The sequence below is a fragment of the Miniopterus natalensis genome, chromosome 9 (genome assembly GCF_054644295.1).
Source record: "Miniopterus natalensis isolate mMinNat1 chromosome 9, mMinNat1.hap1, whole genome shotgun sequence".
Taxonomy (NCBI): Eukaryota; Metazoa; Chordata; class Mammalia; order Chiroptera; family Miniopteridae; genus Miniopterus; species Miniopterus natalensis.
In genome coordinates, this window is record NC_142089.1 from 62236669 (window position 1) to 62255262 (window position 18594).

Below are 18594 nucleotides of genomic sequence, written 5' to 3' on the forward strand. Positions count from 1 at the left end.
CTGATTGCGAACTGATTTTGTTATGTATAAAAACAATGTCAGAAAGAGGGTACAGAGATATGATCCCAACATACCTTTTCTAATATTATTTCCTTCATGTAAATGTACCAAATAAGCACAAGCAGCTACCTAGCTACCGGACTTTCTTTTAGCAACTGAACTTTATCCATTCATTCCTCTCATTCATCTCATACATGGGAATTAAGAATGCTGCAAATTTCTCAGCACACAGGGCTAGGCAAAAATTAGGTTGACAGGGTTCAGTTTTGACAGTGTATCCAGCTGTTTATAACTTTTCATTTTTTTCCATAAACCTAACTGGTATCAGTATACGTAAAGTTTCAACACTTCCAGCTAGGAAATGCTTCACAGAAGAAAAATGCTTTCCTTGGAGTTTACAAATGCCGTTTGGTCTAATTTTTCAGCAACGGTTTGTCTAGTTAGATTATGAGATTTTTCCTGGAGAGCAACAGCAAGAGAGCGTCTCCCATGCTGTCAGAAATGGAGAGTTATATTTTTGTTCCTTGGAAGAAACATATAATGTAATGGGCAAAATGTCAAGTGGGTGGGGAGCCATTAGCCCATATAAACCTCCAGAGAGATCTCTAAGAAAATGGAATTCTGAATAAGACATTACACTAGTACATTTGGTTTCAAAATATAGTCCAAGAAGGCAGAGGGGGGGCTGGGTTTTATGGGTCCAGGACTCACACTAAAAGCTCCTGCCCAGACAGCAAGTGACTGTGAGGGTCTGCGGGCTGACCGAAGTCAGGAGTTATTTAGGGAAAACTGAATTTCAAACACTGCAAAGACTAACTGCAAAGAAATGAGCCCAGTGAGTGAAGGCAGGATCAACGCTGAGACTGCAGGGATGTACATCAGGAGCTGGTTCAGAAAGAGCAAGGGAATGAAGGAAGAGCATCTAGGATTATTTCTGCAAGTTTTCCTCTGCCTGAATTTCTCCTCTATCAGATGCGTGTGTCCATGAGAAGTGTCAGAATGGCTTAAAAAGTTAACAGCAAGACTCAAGATTCAACTCTTAACTATGAACTATACACTAGAGCAACTCCCTGCCATATAATTTTCTATTCCTTTATAATTTATTTACTACATACTTTTTGAGCAGCTCAAAGCCTTCTTTTTTCCTATAGATGACCTCTATTTTAGGTAAGCCTGATATTTTAAAAATCTATGTTTAACAACTACTAAATTTTAAGCTAATAATGCCCCGATGATGTCATTTTTACCAGGCTTCACTGGGGGACTGCATTATATTTCACACTGAATGCGTGTGAATGAGTTGGTTTGTAAAATGTTTCAGGCATCCATTCATCATGCATTCAGGCATCCATTTACTTAGTGTGCTGATTAAGAGCAAGAACTGCAGAGTCAGGCTGTGTGGGCTCAAATCCCAGCATCACTAGTTACTCCTGTGTGAGCTTGGGCAAGTGATGAAACCTTTTTGGAATCAGTTTCCTCTACTGTACAATGGGGAAAAGAGTGACACCTACCTGTCCTAGTTGTTGTAAGAATGAGTTCTAAATGAAGCATTTTAGAATAGTGACTGGCCAGAGGTGGTGATATTGAAGAATCAGGTTTTGTGCATATGTCATTGACCACTGGATATAAAATAGTAACTTCCTTTCATTTCCTGCTTTATATTTTTGTACAGCATTATCATTAACTGGCCTACCGTACATCTCACTTAAATATTGCTTTTTTCCTCCAGCTAGAAAGAAGCTCCAAAAGATCAGGAATTTTTGTGCTTTTTTACTGCTGTATCCTTAGCATCTAGAAAGGCTCATTTATATGTTAAAAAGTGACTGGGGAGTCCATTATTATTCTGTGTGTATGTAAGATAATGAAATGTAGGCAAGATGTAATTCCTGCCATAAGTGATAAGAAATATAATAAAATCATTAAAAATGAATGCACTGAGCCCTGGCCGGTGTGGCTCAGTTGGTTGGGCATTGTCCTGTGCACCAGGAGGTTGCCAGTTCGACTCCGGGTCAAGGGCACATGGCCAGGTTGTGCAGAAGCCAGCCGATCAATGTTGTGCTCTCATATCGATATTTCTCGCTCCCTCTCCCTTCCTCACACTCTCTAAAAATCAATAAACCATTCTTTAAGAAAAACCCCCACATTGGCATAAAGTAATAGACAAATGGGAATAACTATATGTATCTTTTTTTTCTTTGCTTCCTTCCTTCCTGTCCTTATGCATCTGTCCATCAACCTAACCATCCACCTACCCAGTAGCAAAAGCACTTATAATAAGGGCAGCATGAATGGTCTGAGGGAAGTAGCCAACTCCAGCTATGATTAATGTTGAAATGCTTTTCAGAAATTTGGATAAACAGGAGCCAAACAACTGTCCACTCTGAGAAATGGAGGAAGGAAGATGATTCAGTATTTATGATGGCCTAACTCAATGGTTTTCCAACCTGGTTCAACAAATACTTTTTTCTAAAAGGAATTTTACAGAACTCTAAAATATAATTTAAAAGAGCTGGTTAAAGTCTTCTCTTTTGGAGAAGCCCAGAGAGCTGTTACGTTCCCCTTTTTCCTCCAGGGCATTAGAAGCATCTTTGTACTTAAGACTCCTTGCAAGTAACCAACTTCTAAAAATGGAATCACAGAGTTTCCATCAATTTTATAATTTAAAAAAATTACCAAAAAAAAGGTAAAAATTAGGAAAAGTAAGAATTGGGTAATCTGGCTTGGTAAAATCAAAAGACTTTGTCCCATCACAAACATCATAGGTGATGCAATAGACTCACTCACTACTAAAGAGACATCCACTCTTAGTTCAGCTGCACTCCTAGCCTCACCTTAGCCATTTGTCTTTTTTTTAATTAAATGGAAGCCAAGATAAATGAAAATGTAGACATCAGCAGTAGTAACCCGATCAAGATCCAGATACCAGTGCTGCTGACATCGCAGATAGAGAGCCAGGCATGAAAACAAGCTCTTCATCCGGTTCTGACGGTAAGGAATGCTCCCAGAACAATCCTTATACAATTTGCCTTCCAGTTCTTCACTTCCTATTGCTAATATTTAGACATTTGCTTCTGAAAGACAGAGAGGTCCACTTGCCTGTTGAATAGTTTAGCTGCTTATCATCATTCGAACCCACTTGAAGAGAGGAGCGATAAATCATTCTTATTACCATCAATCGGGGGAAAAAGCAATCGTGCAATATATCAGTATCATCCAACAAAAGCTGTGACATAAAGTGATATGTAGTACAGGAACATGTTTACACAAAGTTTTGAGGTCTCATATTGTATCAATTGCTTTAATCAAAGAAATCCAAAGATATATAGATTTTCCCACATTTATCTTGTACCTGAGCAAATACTTCTATTTTTCTTTATTTAAAAAGTCAAACTGAATTAAATTTTTCTCCATGATTCTTATTGTCTGCATCACAGGCCTTCTGCCAGAGGGTGCTCTAAGAACCAGCAGCATTATATGCAAGACTATACCTTCACCTTGGGCTTCGGCCATCAGCAAAGGGTTTAAATGTTAATTACCTACAAGCTTAAGATAATTCTACTGGGTTAAATAGAGAGAGCTGTTTTAATCTCTTAAATGTGAAACTAGGTATGATAAAAATATAAGTATTACAGCATAATATGAAATTACCAATACTCAACAATAGAGTAGCTACCCTACTACTCTAGCTACAGCCTAGTTTCTCATCCTAAAAACCCTACTCAAATAGCTTTATTGTAAACTATCAAGTAATTTTCAGAAGCAGTTCACCAAGAAATAAAATGTTTCATTGGTGGGAAACTGACAAACATAATGCCTAATTCTAAATGGCACAATATTTCTTCTTGAGTTTTCTTAAGCCAAAATATACTGACAGCCAAATTTCAAAACTAAAGAGCAATTTTAGGGATGGAAACTTATAGTAAGTAGGGCCAATGATTGTTCTGAGTGAATGAAACTGTCAGAGACTTTGGATATTTTTGTACAGAGCTTTCAAAACAGAAGTGACACTGTGATGAGCTGATTCAGTTAAGTCCCACTCTGCCGCCAGGTTGGGAATCCAGGCCCTCAAACACGGGTCTCCTACTCACATCAAGAGAGCCTTTAAACATGGAAATTGGTGGCAAGAAAAAAAGTTCACAAGTACGAACAACTGCCCTCTGTTCTCCAGTTCAAGTCCTGACTCAACAACAGCCACAATTACATTTCCTGCCAGCTAAGAACAGGTGGCCTTAATGTTATTAATAAACTGTTGTCTCTGACCAATAGTATATAAAATATACAACCAACCACCTTCTTCAGGAGATGACCGTGTCACGTAATCCTGAGTAGAAGATGTGTAGGAAGTATTCAGACACGTGCTGGACTGGGTATGTTCTTCCAGCGACACCAGAAGGCTGGAAAGGAAGGCTCAAGAAGTGGGAAAGGGAGAGGAGGAAGGGAGAGGAGGAAAATCCTTTACACATAGGTATACTGTGATTTACACATAAATGCCAGTGAATGATAAAACGTAGCATAATGCTAATAAAATAATTCAAGCTAAAATAATAAAATGCCACTTGTCACACATAATATACTACTCATCATTTTTTAAAACTTACAACATCCACTGGCGGTTAGATTCTGGTAAATTTAATCTTGTGATAGATGATGGATGGTTCTATAAATGGAATATGAACATATGTATCAAAAGCAATAGTCTTCATCCAACAATTTGACTTTCTGTATCTCTCAATAAATAAAAAATCCAGAACATAGGAAAAAAACACACAAACCTATGTGTATAAAGTGGTTCATTTTAGTTTAAAACACAACTAGAACTCTGGTTTAAAACCCTATGTTTTTTCTTTATACTTAAAATGCTTCTGCTTTTGTCTTTTCTTTCAACTGGGCTATAAACACCTCTCTCTCGCTGCTGTTCAGTAGTCACTATTAGTAAGGTAAAAGTCAAAAAGATGGCCAAGGAGCCACAGATACTGTTTCTGTAAGTGTTTAGATTATGAAACTGGATGGCAATGTTATATGTCTCTTCAAATAGCCATAGGAAAATTTTATTTCAGAATGTAGATCTTCATGAATTTCTGGCAGAATGCTAGTTCTTTATACCACTGTTTTAGTGGATTTCAAAATACGCGTCCCCAAATAAAGGAATGAGCTCTTAAAAATTAAAATTTTGATTGCTAAGAAGTACTAAGGAAAGGGTTAGAAGATAGACTCAAAATCTTCCACAATGTAAGAACAAAGATAGACAGGTAAAAAATGTGAAGGAAAGATAAGAGACGTGGAGGGTCAAGTCAGGGGACCCAACATCTGACTGACAGGAGTTTCATTAAGAAAGAGCAGAGAAAACCTAAGAAAAACATCAAAATAATAAAAGAGACTCTCCCAGGGTCACAAGAGATGTAGTTTCCAGATTACTCTAAGTACTTCTCAGAATTAATAAGACCCAAACATCATTAAGAAATCTGAGAACACCGAGACTTAAAGAGATCCCAAAAGGTTAATGAAAGAAAACATTGAACCTAGAAAGAAAATTCAGTTTTTTAAAGGTTTGTATTTCTTCTGCCATCAAGAAAAAACAAAGATCAAACACTTCAAAGTTAACAAATTGTATAAGAAGGTTATAAGCCAATTTTGAAGCCAAATGAATGTTGTATGGTTTCAATGAGTTGATAAAATTAAGTAAGGAGTCTGCATTTGACCCCTTTCATAGAGAGGCACAGGGTTATAAAATTGCAGGAGGATACAATCAGAGCATCTTAATTGGCCCTGTAATGAATGCTATTTGCATAGATATAGCATAAACACTGGTTAGTGGTTTTCAACTTTTAGTATCAGTATCAGCCAAACTACTTAACATAGGAGACTTCAAAATAGTTAAAGAATAGAATGGTTAACAACCTTAGCAAAGTGAAAACAAATGTACATTTTATGCGTGCTGAAGAGTAGAAGGGTATAGAGCACTAAAGAAAAAGATAAAGGGTTAGTATCCCCATCTCCCGAGGTAGATTTTTATATATACTATTGTCAAGTTATCAAAGAAATCAGAAGTACAGTTTTTTTAAGTGATACACATGTTAAAATTTTGTATTGAAGAAAATTATAGGACACAGAGACATTCATGTCCATTGGAATTGGTGTTTGGATTCTGTTTGAAATTCTGTTTTACATTTGATTCAAAGTCACTATATTAGTAATTGACAATTAAAAATCAAGCAAAAAGAAAAAAAAAAAATCACAGGAGATGTATTAGTCTCGTTGATAGAAGGCATTACTAGGGATACATGAAATACCATTTGGGGACACATTGTGCAGAAGACAAACTATGGCATTTAATTTCCAGGCCAGACAAGATCATTTTCACCTAATAGTGTATCCCACAGTGATTTCTGAGGATCTCAAAGGCCGTTTTGGCATGCGTGCATCTTTAGAGTGCCTCTGTACTCCATGTACTTACTCATTTCAAATTAGGAGGAAACTGATGCAACACTGCTGCCAGAGGGTCCTCAAAATGCTGGCTCTGGCGGAAAGGGAACAAACAGTACTATCTGGTCAACTGAAAGGGCTTATAACCCCATTTCTTTACAAACTCTCTTGTTCTTCAATACAAAATAGTCGTCCTCTACTTCCATCTACCTGTACTTTGAAGGATTTTTCTTCTAAAGAGTCAGGCCACTTTATACATATTATCCTGATTGTGCCTGTGTGAAGAAATCATTTTGCAACTCTGTGAAGAGTGGAAAAGTGAGCACCACTAATCTAATTTTTTAAGTAGACAAATAGGTAAAGAAGTTGAACAATGACGTTATCACAATGAAGTAGCACCAAAATTCCTATCTTCTGACTTCCTCTGAGCCACAACAAAGTTATCTTATGGCATTTTAATGATTACTGGAGGAGCTGACAAATTCAGTCCTGAACAGTTACACACAGCGCCCAGTGCATGGTCATAATGGATCTCCAGCATCACACCGTGAAACTGGCTCTCAAAATGTTTTCTCATAAACTTCCCGAGTATTTCGTGAACTCATATGAACACAGAAGGAAAGTAAACTTACACAGGATAAGAAAAAGATTAAAAACTTAGTAATGAAAGTACATACACATAATTGAAAATAACTATATTCAAGTTTCAGAATTTACTGAAAGTATTTGCCTTTCTAAAGATTCTGAGGGTTAAAATCTTTCAAGGGAAAAAACAAAACTCAAATGAATAATGTCTTTTTTTTACTTTGGGAAAAGTTTATTGTAAACAGAATTGTAAGGGAGGGAAGAACAAAAGGGGGTTGAGAGCACTGTCTGTTAAGGAGGCTCCTCACCAATGAAGCATGAAGTCACCTTCTTGAGGAGGCCCCGGCCCGCCCCGTCTCTCCAAGAGTCAGGAGTGCCCTGGAAGAGCAGGTCCTCCCTGCAAATGAGCCAACTTGCCCACATCGAAAGCACAGCCTGGGAACTATCCCCAGGAGAGTAGAGTCCTGCTTACATTCCTACCGGCGAGCGGACGGGAAGCATTCTCAGCCTGACAAAGAGGCAAGCAGAAGCCAAGGCTAAAAGTAGACTGCATTGCTGAGGTTCTAACATTGAAAGAACGGAAACCATATGGGGATTACTTTATTATTCAACTGAAGCCTTCAGGTGGCTTTAAATTAAAAGGAATATTGTCAACCATATCCCTGGGACTATTTTTTCCCTTTTCCACCCCCTCCTCCTCTATTCAAAGTTTACAAGCTCTGTGATTTAGTAGTGGAAATTCCCTAAATATAAATTAAGCATTATGTCCACCCAAGAAATTCTTCCTGGCACTCAACCAGTAGTTTGGCATTAAAATCTCTCATGTGACTCTTGGGAGAGTAAGTTAACAGTTAATGTGTGTGTGTGTGTGTGTGTGTGTGTGTGTACACACTTTGATTTTTCCTTCTTTAGAGTTACTCCCCACTGTGCACAGATATTTGTTGAAAAGTATGCATGCAGCCTATAATGAAGAGATGCAATACCTATAACTGAAATGTAAGTCACACCTCTAAGAAATTACACCCAGCTTTTGTGCAACAGTAACTACCAGGTTTCTTGCCACCATCACAACTATGAATATCCCCTCCGCAGCCCAAACATCTAGGCCTTGATTCCTCCAACTGTAAAGAGATAATAGCGCTGACTGGCACATCAGGACAGGCTAATGTGCAGCAGACAGGTCACCTGCACCACCATCCACAAACCCTAATGAGTCATAAGCACCAAAGCCTACTTCTTGCTCACACTATGTCTTCAACCTGGGTCAGGACATCTGTCCACCAGGGCCCACCCTCAGTGTGTGTTCCCGCCAAGGCAGGAGGAAGGGAATGAAGCAAATTCCCCAGCGACTCTTAATGCTTCATCTAGGAAGCAACATAAGTGGCCTCTGCTCACGCTTCATGGGCCAAAGCCAGTCACATGGTCATGCCGAACCTCAAAGGGGGAAAGGAAGTGCGACTGTCCTATGTGGCCCCAAGGAAAGCAGCTGATACATCCATGATCATCCTTGGTGACCACAGGAATCTTATAAAGGCTGCAAAGAACAGAAAACCTTCTAGAACCCATGAAGACTATCATTTGATTCTTGAGGTGCACAGACCCCACCTTACTCTTATATTCCTAGCCCCAGGACAGGGAACTCAGTTTCATCTTCACAAAACAAGAGAGCAAGCGGACAGTGAATCTATGATAGTTCCTATTCCTTTAGAACCCAGGGTTAATTTGGCAAGTTAAGTAAAACCTTTCTGCTGTTAATAACAGCAGATAACAGAATAAATGAATGAATGATACCATCTATGTGCTTCAAGTGCTCCCAGGGTTCTCTACAGGACAGGACAAGGGTGCTCAGTCTTGGATAAGCTTGTTAAGACAGAAATTCACAAGGATATAAGGAAGGAATTTCCTTGCTAGTCCTTTAAAGAGGACCAAAAGAGTATTTCATCACTGACCCACCCCTAATGCAGATGCAAATTTTCTTACCATTAAGTACTCAGGGTCAGGGTATTCCATTTGAATATAAATAAGTCTCTTTACTTAGTACATACAGAACAGCAAAAGAATGTCTGCATAAATCTTGCTTTCCCAAGAATCGGTCCAAAAAATGTGTTATCTAAGAGAGAAGCTGAAGGTCAAGTAAGAAAGAATACATAGAAGTGGAACCTTATTTTCTCTAGCTCAGAAATACTTCCCTAGCATTCCTTCTCTGGTACATTAACCCTGCCCCACACCCTGAAATTTTAAATGAGAGGAGTAAAGGAAATTTATTGGAAGGAGACTTGGGAGGCTTTTAGTAATGCTAGAATACTGCTTACTGTTTACTAGATACATGGAGGGACTTAAATAAAAAATTCATGCCAAACAGTATCTGTACAAGAAACCAGCTGTTGTTATTTATTCCAACAGACATGGTTACGCAGGACTCCAAACTCTATTATCTAAGCTCAGAGAACTACTCCAGCAACAAATGCATGGGCTTTGAAGCATTTCAGGTCCCAGAACCAGGCCCTTATTTTACAGAGAAATGCTGAGACAGTGTATTCTAAGAACTCTAAATTCCACCTAAAAGCTATCAACCTGAACAAGGGAAAAAGATCTCATTTTCATGTAGGCTCAGCTCCTAAATGACTTTCCTTCCCCCTGTCATGCCCAAGGCTAGGCAGCACCCCCTAACCCCACCCCTGCGTCGCCTTCTCATCCTGGCTGACTGAAGCCACCCCTTAAAACAGGACCGGATGCCGATTACCCCAACTTAGTCTTTCACGTAGAGGAATTCATATCCCTCTCTCCTGAAGTGCCTTTAAGTGCCGTCATCTCACTTGAAAGGGTTGTGAGCGCTCATTTTTTTATTTTTTGATCAACATCAATAAATGACTGCGCACTGTATAACTACAAGGACAAAGCTCAACTACCGGCTTTTACGGACTGAAGAGGACCAGGGTAAAAGCACCAACCAGGGTAGCAGTTAACTGACATTTAATGAGTGTTTTCTAATCACCAGGTTCTGTGTTAAGAGCTTTACAATCTCATTAAACCTAAAACAACCCTAAGAGCTGTGCCTAGTCACTTCCTTCCAGAGGACAGTAGGAAAAGGGGACGGGGGAGAGTAACATGACAGCGGGGAAACCCAGCGAACAGCCTCAGCCAGACGGTCAAGGTCAAGGTCAACAGTGATAAGCCACGTGGACAGTATATATCCTTGATACGATGTGTTGAGAATGGTAATTCAGCTTCGTGGTCTTCCTCTCAAAAACCTATAACCCAGTCTAATCATGAGAAAAACATCAGATAAGTCCCAAATGAGGGACATTCTATAAAATGCTGCCTAGTAATCCCCAAAACCGTCAAAGTCATCAAAAACATGTCTGAGAAAGAGATGAGAGGAGTCTAAGTAGACATGACGACTAAATGCAATATGGTATCCAGGATGAGAATCCTGGAACAGAGAAAGGACATGAGGGGGGGAGCTCTCAAAATCCAAATACACTGCAGAGTTTAGTTAATAATAAAGTACCAATGTCAGCTCCTTAGTTTAGAAAACCTTTCATATCAAGGGAATGTGGTAACAATGAGGGAAACCAGGTGACAGGTACATGAATACATTCTTTCCGTCTCTGCAACTTTTCTGTTAATCTAAAACTATTCTACAATAAAGTTTATTTTAAAAACACTCTGAATATTGTGCTCTTATCTCCTTTCTAGAGATAAAAAAAAACACTATAGGTCGAATAGCTTCCCAAACTTACAACCTAAAAAAAAAAGAGCAAAAGAACCTGGTCAGATATGTCCCTTTCACATTTAAGCAACCTGTGGACTAGGGGTGTAACATAGCCCTTAAACAGCGTCTATGAAAACAATTTTATCCCAGATACATGCCGAGAAACAAACTAAAGGAACTTCTTTCCTCGTGACAATGCACTTTTATTTTAGTGCATGCTTTAACAGAAAGGAGCCGTAACATTACTTTCTAAAATATTTCATCTTCACTTTCATCACAAATTTCAATTACTCAGGCAGTGCCATGTGATGACTGCATCTAAACAAACATAGCTTAAGATTTTGTCAGAACCCCAATGCTTCAAAATTCCATAAGAAAAAAGAGCATTGGCCAATGGACACTTCCCTCCACAATCCCCTCTTTCACCCATGCTCACTTACTGTCACCCACATCTTCTCTTCAGATGCTGGGTACTTTGGTGCTGGTGAGCTCAGCCCGTCGCTCTAACAGGATGGGGGGCGGTTACAAGCTAGGGTGCCCTTCACAAGGAAAGGACTAGCACACACTTTGGGTTTCTCCAGATCCTGAGAGACATAAGATCAGCTGTGGATGCTTGTCCAACAACCGATGCCCTCTGAAATATAAATTCTAACAGTGTTATCTCTGAAACCGGTGTTTCCCACAATGTGAAGCCAGTCTCTCTGGGAAAACTTCAATATCCTCCCAGCAAGGCTCAAGTGGTCCAACATATATTCTTTTTTTTTCCTTGGGATTTGCCAAAATCAGACAGTAGGATTCAAAAAATATTTCTAAATATTGTACTTAATATATTGTCCCCCGTGAGAATATAAAGTGGAAGTGATCCAGCAAGTAAGAAAACAGGCTGCCTTCTGTGTGTGATTACATTAGCTTGCCTAAAGACATCTTTTTCTCAGTCTTATTCTGTTTACAAGGCTTTTTTTCTTTTTAAGAGCAAGTGATTCCTTGAATTATTGATTTACTTTATCACTCTGGGCTTGTCTCAGGAGTAGCTACACCCCCCTTAATACTTCAAACTATCCCAAGGTAATTCGTTAATGGCACCATATCTGTTTTAATGGAAGAGAAGAATAGAGAGGGGAAAAAGAGGAAATGACTATGACACCTTTTCCCACAGTGTCACAGCAAAACTGCAGGAGAGGAACAGATGGGCCTAACGCCCCTCATTCACTGGACAACAGAAACAGAGCCTATCCCAAAGTTTAACTTCTTCCCTTCCCCAGTGGGAAATAAATGAACCAAGTTCAAGTCATAATTATTCCCCCCTCACACACTCTCTCTCTCTCTCTCTCTCACACACACACACACACACACACACACACACACACACAAAACTTGGCCAATTGGTACCCATCCAAAACAAGCCCTTCTCAAGAACCTTTGTTATTCCGATAGCTAAACTCATGAAAAATCTTTTCATTTTGGAGCCCTGGGAGGTTTAGGCTGGAATTTTTAATTTCTAACCTCATACCAGTGTGAGAGGCCATGTGGAAGCTACACTTCTAGGATCACTGTGATGAGACAGACACTGGACATCAGAAGACTGCCCTTTGGGTAGATTCTTAGGGGCTCAGGGAAGCATTTAAGCCTCTAGATGAGTATCTCGCAGTCAGCCTGAATCCTGACCCTCCCCCAGTTAGACATCCCTCAGCTAAACCTCCTATTTATACCCACCAGTCTCAACATTCCAGATGGACGGACACTGAATTCATTACACTAATCTCCCACCCTTCAAATCCTGTCCTAACTCCCCAAAGGACACCTGCTGAACATTAAACCCAGATTGAGTTTCAAAGCCAAAAACCTACAAAATAAGGAGGGGTCAGATTTTTCAAAGCTCTTGCCGATAAGCTTTTTAGTGTTCTTTCAAGTTTTCATGAATGGTGTCAAGTTCTCCCAATGATTCTCCTATCTGCTTTTGGCTCTCCAGACGTCTGAAGTTGCCAACAATCCACATGGTAGGAAAAGCTTAACCATGTGAGATAGCATGGAACAGATAAAACACATATGCAAAAATATGAAGCAAAAGGTTACTGTTTATTCTTAATGTTTATGTGTCCATATTAGAGTTTTCAGATTGGTATTAAGTCTCTATGAGTAAAGCCACCTACCTCAGCACATTAAACAGAACTGATCCAGCCATTTGCCATGTGAAAAACACACAGCAACATGAACAGAGCCTTGTGTAGTGCCTGGCACACAGAGACATACATACATAGTTGAATGAAGCAATCAGCAGTGCTTGACACCTGCTAAAAGTCATCTATAGAAAAACTGAAAAAGCTCTTTCCCTTTCTGATCTTCACAGATATTTCTAGATAACTTTTATGCTTAAAATGCTATTTCCATGACTGCCCTTTGCTGTACTTAATATGCAAGTAATACACATAAATATTAGAAAATTGTTAACAGATAGGCAAATTAAATGCATTTAATTACTCTCAAATCACCTAGAAATAATAACTCTGTTTTCTTTAATTTTCACCTGAGGATAGATTTTATTAATTAGGGGGAGAATCGATGTGAGAGAGAAACATCTATCGGCTGCCTCCCTTATGTGCTCTGACCAGGGATCGAACCTGCAACCTATTGGTGTGCAAGATGACGCTCTAACTAACAGAGCCACCCGGCAAGGGCAAGTTAATAAATTTTATGTTTGTTGATTGATACATAATCTTCCAAATATTTCCAATGCCTACACGTTCATATATACATGCAACACAGGTATTTTTTAAATAGGATTATACAAAAATCTATAACATTGTTTTACTGCCTCACTTGGTATTTTATTGTATACTTCTACTATAATTTATTTGATTACCCTAATATTGTTTAGACATTTATAACAAAATGCATTACAATAAGTTCGTGATAAAGCATCTTGCAGTAAAATCTTTTTCACATGTTGGAGCATAGTCTTAGGATAAATATTCCTAGCAGCTGTACTGCGAGAACTACGAATATGCACATTTTGTGGCTCTTGATCTCGTATACAGTGGACCCTGAAACTGCATGGTTCCACACATATGCAGATATTTTTCAATAAATACTGTAAATGTATTTTCCTTATGATTTTCTTAATACTATTTTCTTTCACTAACTTAAATTATTTTAAGAATACAGTATCTGATACATTTATCAGACAAAAAATATGTTGATTGTTTATGTTATCAGTACAACTTCTGATCAACAGTAATCTATTAGCAATTACTTTGGGAGGGAGTCAAAAGTTACATATGGATTTTTGTCTGTGAGAGGGCTGTAGGGGGGTCGGCATCCTTAACTCCCACATTATTCAAAGGTAAACTATATTGCAAAATCATCTCCAGATAGTGTATAAAAACTGTGCCCCAAGTAGTACGTTTTTCCCCCATATCTATAGTAACACTAGATATTACATTTATTCTCAAACTTAGCCTATTTTGATGGTTTAAAAGTGCATCTTGTTAAAATATAAATAATATGCATAACATTTTGAAGCATCAACTCAAAGTGGATACTTATTACCAATAATACATACAAACAGCTTTGGGAAACTAATAACTGTTTAAAATATATCAGGATGGTTCAATTTAGGAGATATGTTTTCTTTTTTTTAATAAACAGCTTCACCCTATTGTCAGGCACTTAAGAAAGTATTAAATGTTCATATTCTCTCTTTACCTCATGGCCCATTTGAGTTTTGCTTTAAATGTGTGCATGCATGCACACATATGTATGTACAGATGTATGTGTGTACATATGTGCATATGCATACATCCATTTATATACACTTCGTATAGATGGATATACACATGTGCATATACATACATCTATATACATACATTTGATATAGATGGATGTATTCATACACACACACACAGATAGGAGACCTTGCCTTGTTCCCTACTCTCAGTAAATCAGCTGAGACGCCATCAACTACACTTGCTCTGTCCCATAAGTACGACAGGCTTGTCCTGGCTCTGTGAGGAGGGCACAGCCCCAGTCATCACAACCGACATCTGCGGGCAAGGCGCCGCCGGGGTACGCCTCAGTCACGTGTGCCCGTGGAGGATGCTCACTCACGCACCTGCTGCAACGGTGTGAGTTCAGCCTGCGGGTTCTCCTTGATTGATGTTGGTGTAACTGCTTCGCGTTCTCTGTGGGTGAAGGGAAGTGGGCTCTGCTCAAAGCAGTTGCGGTGCTTCGCACTTCCACTTGCTCTCACACCAGGAAGAGCAAGGTGCAGAGGGGGCCCATGCCCCTGCAGGCTCCTCACACCCTCACTCACCCAGCAGAGGGGCACCAATCTTAAAATAAAACAACAACAAAAAAGGCTTTGAAAACCAGGAAACGAGCAAGTGAAGGAAGCATCTGTCTCTTTCATTCTGAACAAGTCTCCCCCGTGAACACACAAAAACATGCACACACCCCACCACCACCACCACCACCAGCACCGCAGCACTGCTGACTGTACCGCTTCCAGGCTTTCTCAGAGACCTTTAATTTTTCTTAACTAAGTGAGTTTGTTTCTTGGCCAAACTATCACAGTATTCATGGAATCATTCTGACCCATAAAAATAGGGGGTGAGGGGGAAGGGGATGCCTATTTGAGCAAAATTCACAACTTCCAACAAGGTCCAACCTACCATAAAAAAGGTTGCAATGAATCATGCCCACATGGATAGCTTTTCATCTTTCTACATACATCCATTTCTTATTTTCAAAACAAACAATCTGCTACGGTAAAAACCCAATTTTGGATCTTTGGTACCCCGCAGCCAAACCCGGTGGGCCATGCATGTCCCCAGATGAATGACTCAACAAGACTCCGCTGGCTTCCATCATCCTCACACTGATCTTGCCGTTCAGTCTTCTTTACGATGAGATTTGATGCAATAACCATAATTTTAGAAAAAACTGATAACAATAAAATCCAAGCAAAAAATACCTGTATATTCTAACAAAGTATATGCAAAAAAAAAAAAAAAAAAAAAATTCAACTGAATGCCAAAACATTTCTGTCTCTTTAAATTACTCCATCCACCAAGTCAGGGAGCTGTAGAAATTCTAGCAAAATTGTAAGAATTGTATTCAATTGAACTACAAAAAATTGCCATTTCTGTACAGTGGAAATACTGCCAATTTCCCATGGATCAACCGAAATGTTTCCTTAGATTTAAACACCCTTCATTTTCACTTCCCCTCTTCACCTCCTTCCTTCTTTCACTTCACCCCACCCCCCAACAGTGTCAGATGAAAACAGGAATGAGAAGGGATCCTGGAACCAGAATCTGGGTTTGGGCCCAATTTCAAGGCCCAGAGGTACACCTATACTTCTAGTTATAATTTTTTTTTTTAAAGTAGGGGCACTAAAAATAATATTTTCTTCTCTCATGTCTTCTGTTCAAGGACCGTTTACCCTAATAATGACATTCACTCATCCAAGGGGGGTTTAAGACAATGCTTGAAAACATAACTTTTGAACACTATAACTGAGCTGATTGTAACTCATTTACTCTATTTTGCATTAATTTTTTCCCACTGGTCCCAGAACTGCCCCTTCACATTTTCTGGCCATCTTGCCTTCCTTCCACACGAGAGTTTTCCAGACACCTTCAAGAAGTATGAGATGAAATTACTGAATTACTACCCTTTACTATTTTGAGACAAGAGTGTGTATTTAAGTAAAATATCCACCCCTCTTTGCAGGAAGTAGAAAAATAGGCGGAAGAACTTGCATTTCTCAACCACATATATATATAATTACCAGGAAACCCCTGCCCCCCACATCGTGTGGCAGCCAAATGTGTGCTGGAACATTCTGATAGATGTCAACGGTCAAACATCAGAGAGAAAAGATGCCAACTGAATGTAAAAGTATAGAAAAAAAATCCTTTGAAATTTTAAATAATCCGTGAGCAGAGAGTGCTTATGAACTGCTGCCTTCAATAACAACACAAGCCTAACAAAAACTAAACTTAACCCTGCTTTCAAGAAAATGAACTAACTGATGGAGTGCTCTCGCTCCTGTACCTTTTCTTCCATGAAGATCCTGAATATCTTCAGTCCAAAGGGTTGTCATCCACCTGATTTTGAATGTAATTGGGATGGGTGACAGAAACATTAAGAGTTCAGATATAAAATTATAAAAATCATGGCCCAGTCAAAAGAAAAGTGTTTACCTAATATGAACTAAATTATAAGATTTTTCTCTCTTTAGGTAATGCCTCCTTTAGCAGCTCAGTTTCTATGTATCATTCCCGTACAGACACTGTAAATTTTATGTTGCAAGACAAAAACAGAAATATGGGAAGCCCAGACACAAGTCCCCTCATGGTCCTGAGTCACAGAAGTGTTCATCTAATTTATAACATGGTCAATGTGACTCTAAAGCACTGGTATCAGTTCATCTACAACACAGGACAACTGAAAATTACAATAATGGCTGCTAATGTGTGCAGCAAGTCCACTGGGTAAGCACATAGCTCTGCTTTAGGGGTGTCAAATGCTACGTCACTTAATGCTCTTTCCAGCAATTACATGAGGTGAAGAGCCACGTTCCCATTTTACACACGAGGTAAATTAGACTCAGGAGAGGAACTTGCCCAAATTGACAAAGCTGGTGGTGAAGCTGTGACTCAAGCCCAGTTCTTCCTCCTCTGTGTGCTCTCTCCTGAACTCCTCCTGCAGAGGCTCCTCAAGAAGGTGCTGTGTGGGTGGGAGGTAAGGACTCTAGGAAGAGTGTTACCCACTCAGGACAGATATGGGGTAGTTGTTACTCAGCCTTAACCACGGGAGCATGCAGTTCTAGGGAAGCCAGATCTTCTGGCTTCTATGGAAAAACTAAACAGATTTCTATATAACTTTAAAAAAATATTGGCAGTTGGTTCTTTAAACATGCACACACATGCAGACTGCCTTGCATGGGCAAACACAACATATGTAACAGCTAGATCAGGCTCCGTGGGCCATCAGTTTATGCTGTCTGCCCTAACCTACACCGATCCCCATTTATTATATCCACCAGGAAGCCACACTATCGTCCAAGTCCAAAAGTTCCAGCGGAGCCTTTATTAATTTATATTAGCGTTCCATACACTTGGCAAATCAAAACTCTCCTTAACCCTCCAAATAGTCTCCATGGACTGAAGAGAGGCATGAGTTTTAACAACAAAAGCATCTCTCTTATCACATGTTCAATACCTGCACGTGAACAATAAACTACCATCACAGCCACTAAGCTGGCAAGTCCAACAGCAGCGACAGCAGCCCTTGGGCTCAATTTGTCCATGTTTTCCTAGCTCCACAAACCAGTAACAATTTCAAAAAGGTAGATCACTAAGGCAAAAAGCACCTGCAGGAGCCGCTATGCCCATAACCTTTCTTGTCCCCCTTCGCCCTTCAAGTGTGATGATCTGGCGGTTCTGGAACTCTTCCGAGAGGAGTCCAGGCTCACTCTGCCAGCCCCAGCTGTTCGAAGCTCAGCCCAATCTGTTCCATACAGTTGGCTGTATTATAACAGTAATGCGACTGCAATTCACCTTCATTTGCTGCAAAGATCATTAACTATCCCTAGGAGAGATACAGCATTAAAGGAAGAGAGTGCCCGAGGCATAATAAATGGGAGTCTCTGGGTAACACAGTTCCAGAAAGGTAAGGCGATGCCAGCGAGGCCACCTGACAGTTTCTACAGTCAGAGAAAAGGGAAGAAAACAGGGGCAGGAGAGATGGGACATCGGAAAGAGAAAAGCAAAGCACACGTGCCCGGCAAGCACGCATGTTCAGGTGAAGAGAGAACAGAGAGGGCAGAAAGAAAAACTAAAATAAAGACAGCAGGACAGCTCATGTTA

The 18594-nt window shown here is 39.6% G+C and overlaps 1 long non-coding RNA gene across 14 annotated transcripts in view; it reads right to left on the bottom strand.

Moving 5' to 3' along the window:
* Positions 1-18594, bottom strand: part of LOC107533702 (uncharacterized) — a 351294-nt gene that overhangs the window by 32949 nt on the left and 299751 nt on the right. For 8 of the 14 annotated variants that reach the window (XR_015715046.1, XR_015715057.1, XR_015715050.1 and 5 more), the window contains exon 5: positions 4291-4407. The exons of 5 other annotated variants lie outside the window; for them this stretch is intronic. This is a non-coding gene — a long non-coding RNA (uncharacterized LOC107533702). Of the gene's footprint in view, positions 1-3205; positions 3224-4290; positions 4408-18594 lie in introns of those variants that run through there. One more of the 14 variants, XR_015715053.1, reaches the window with a different exon arrangement.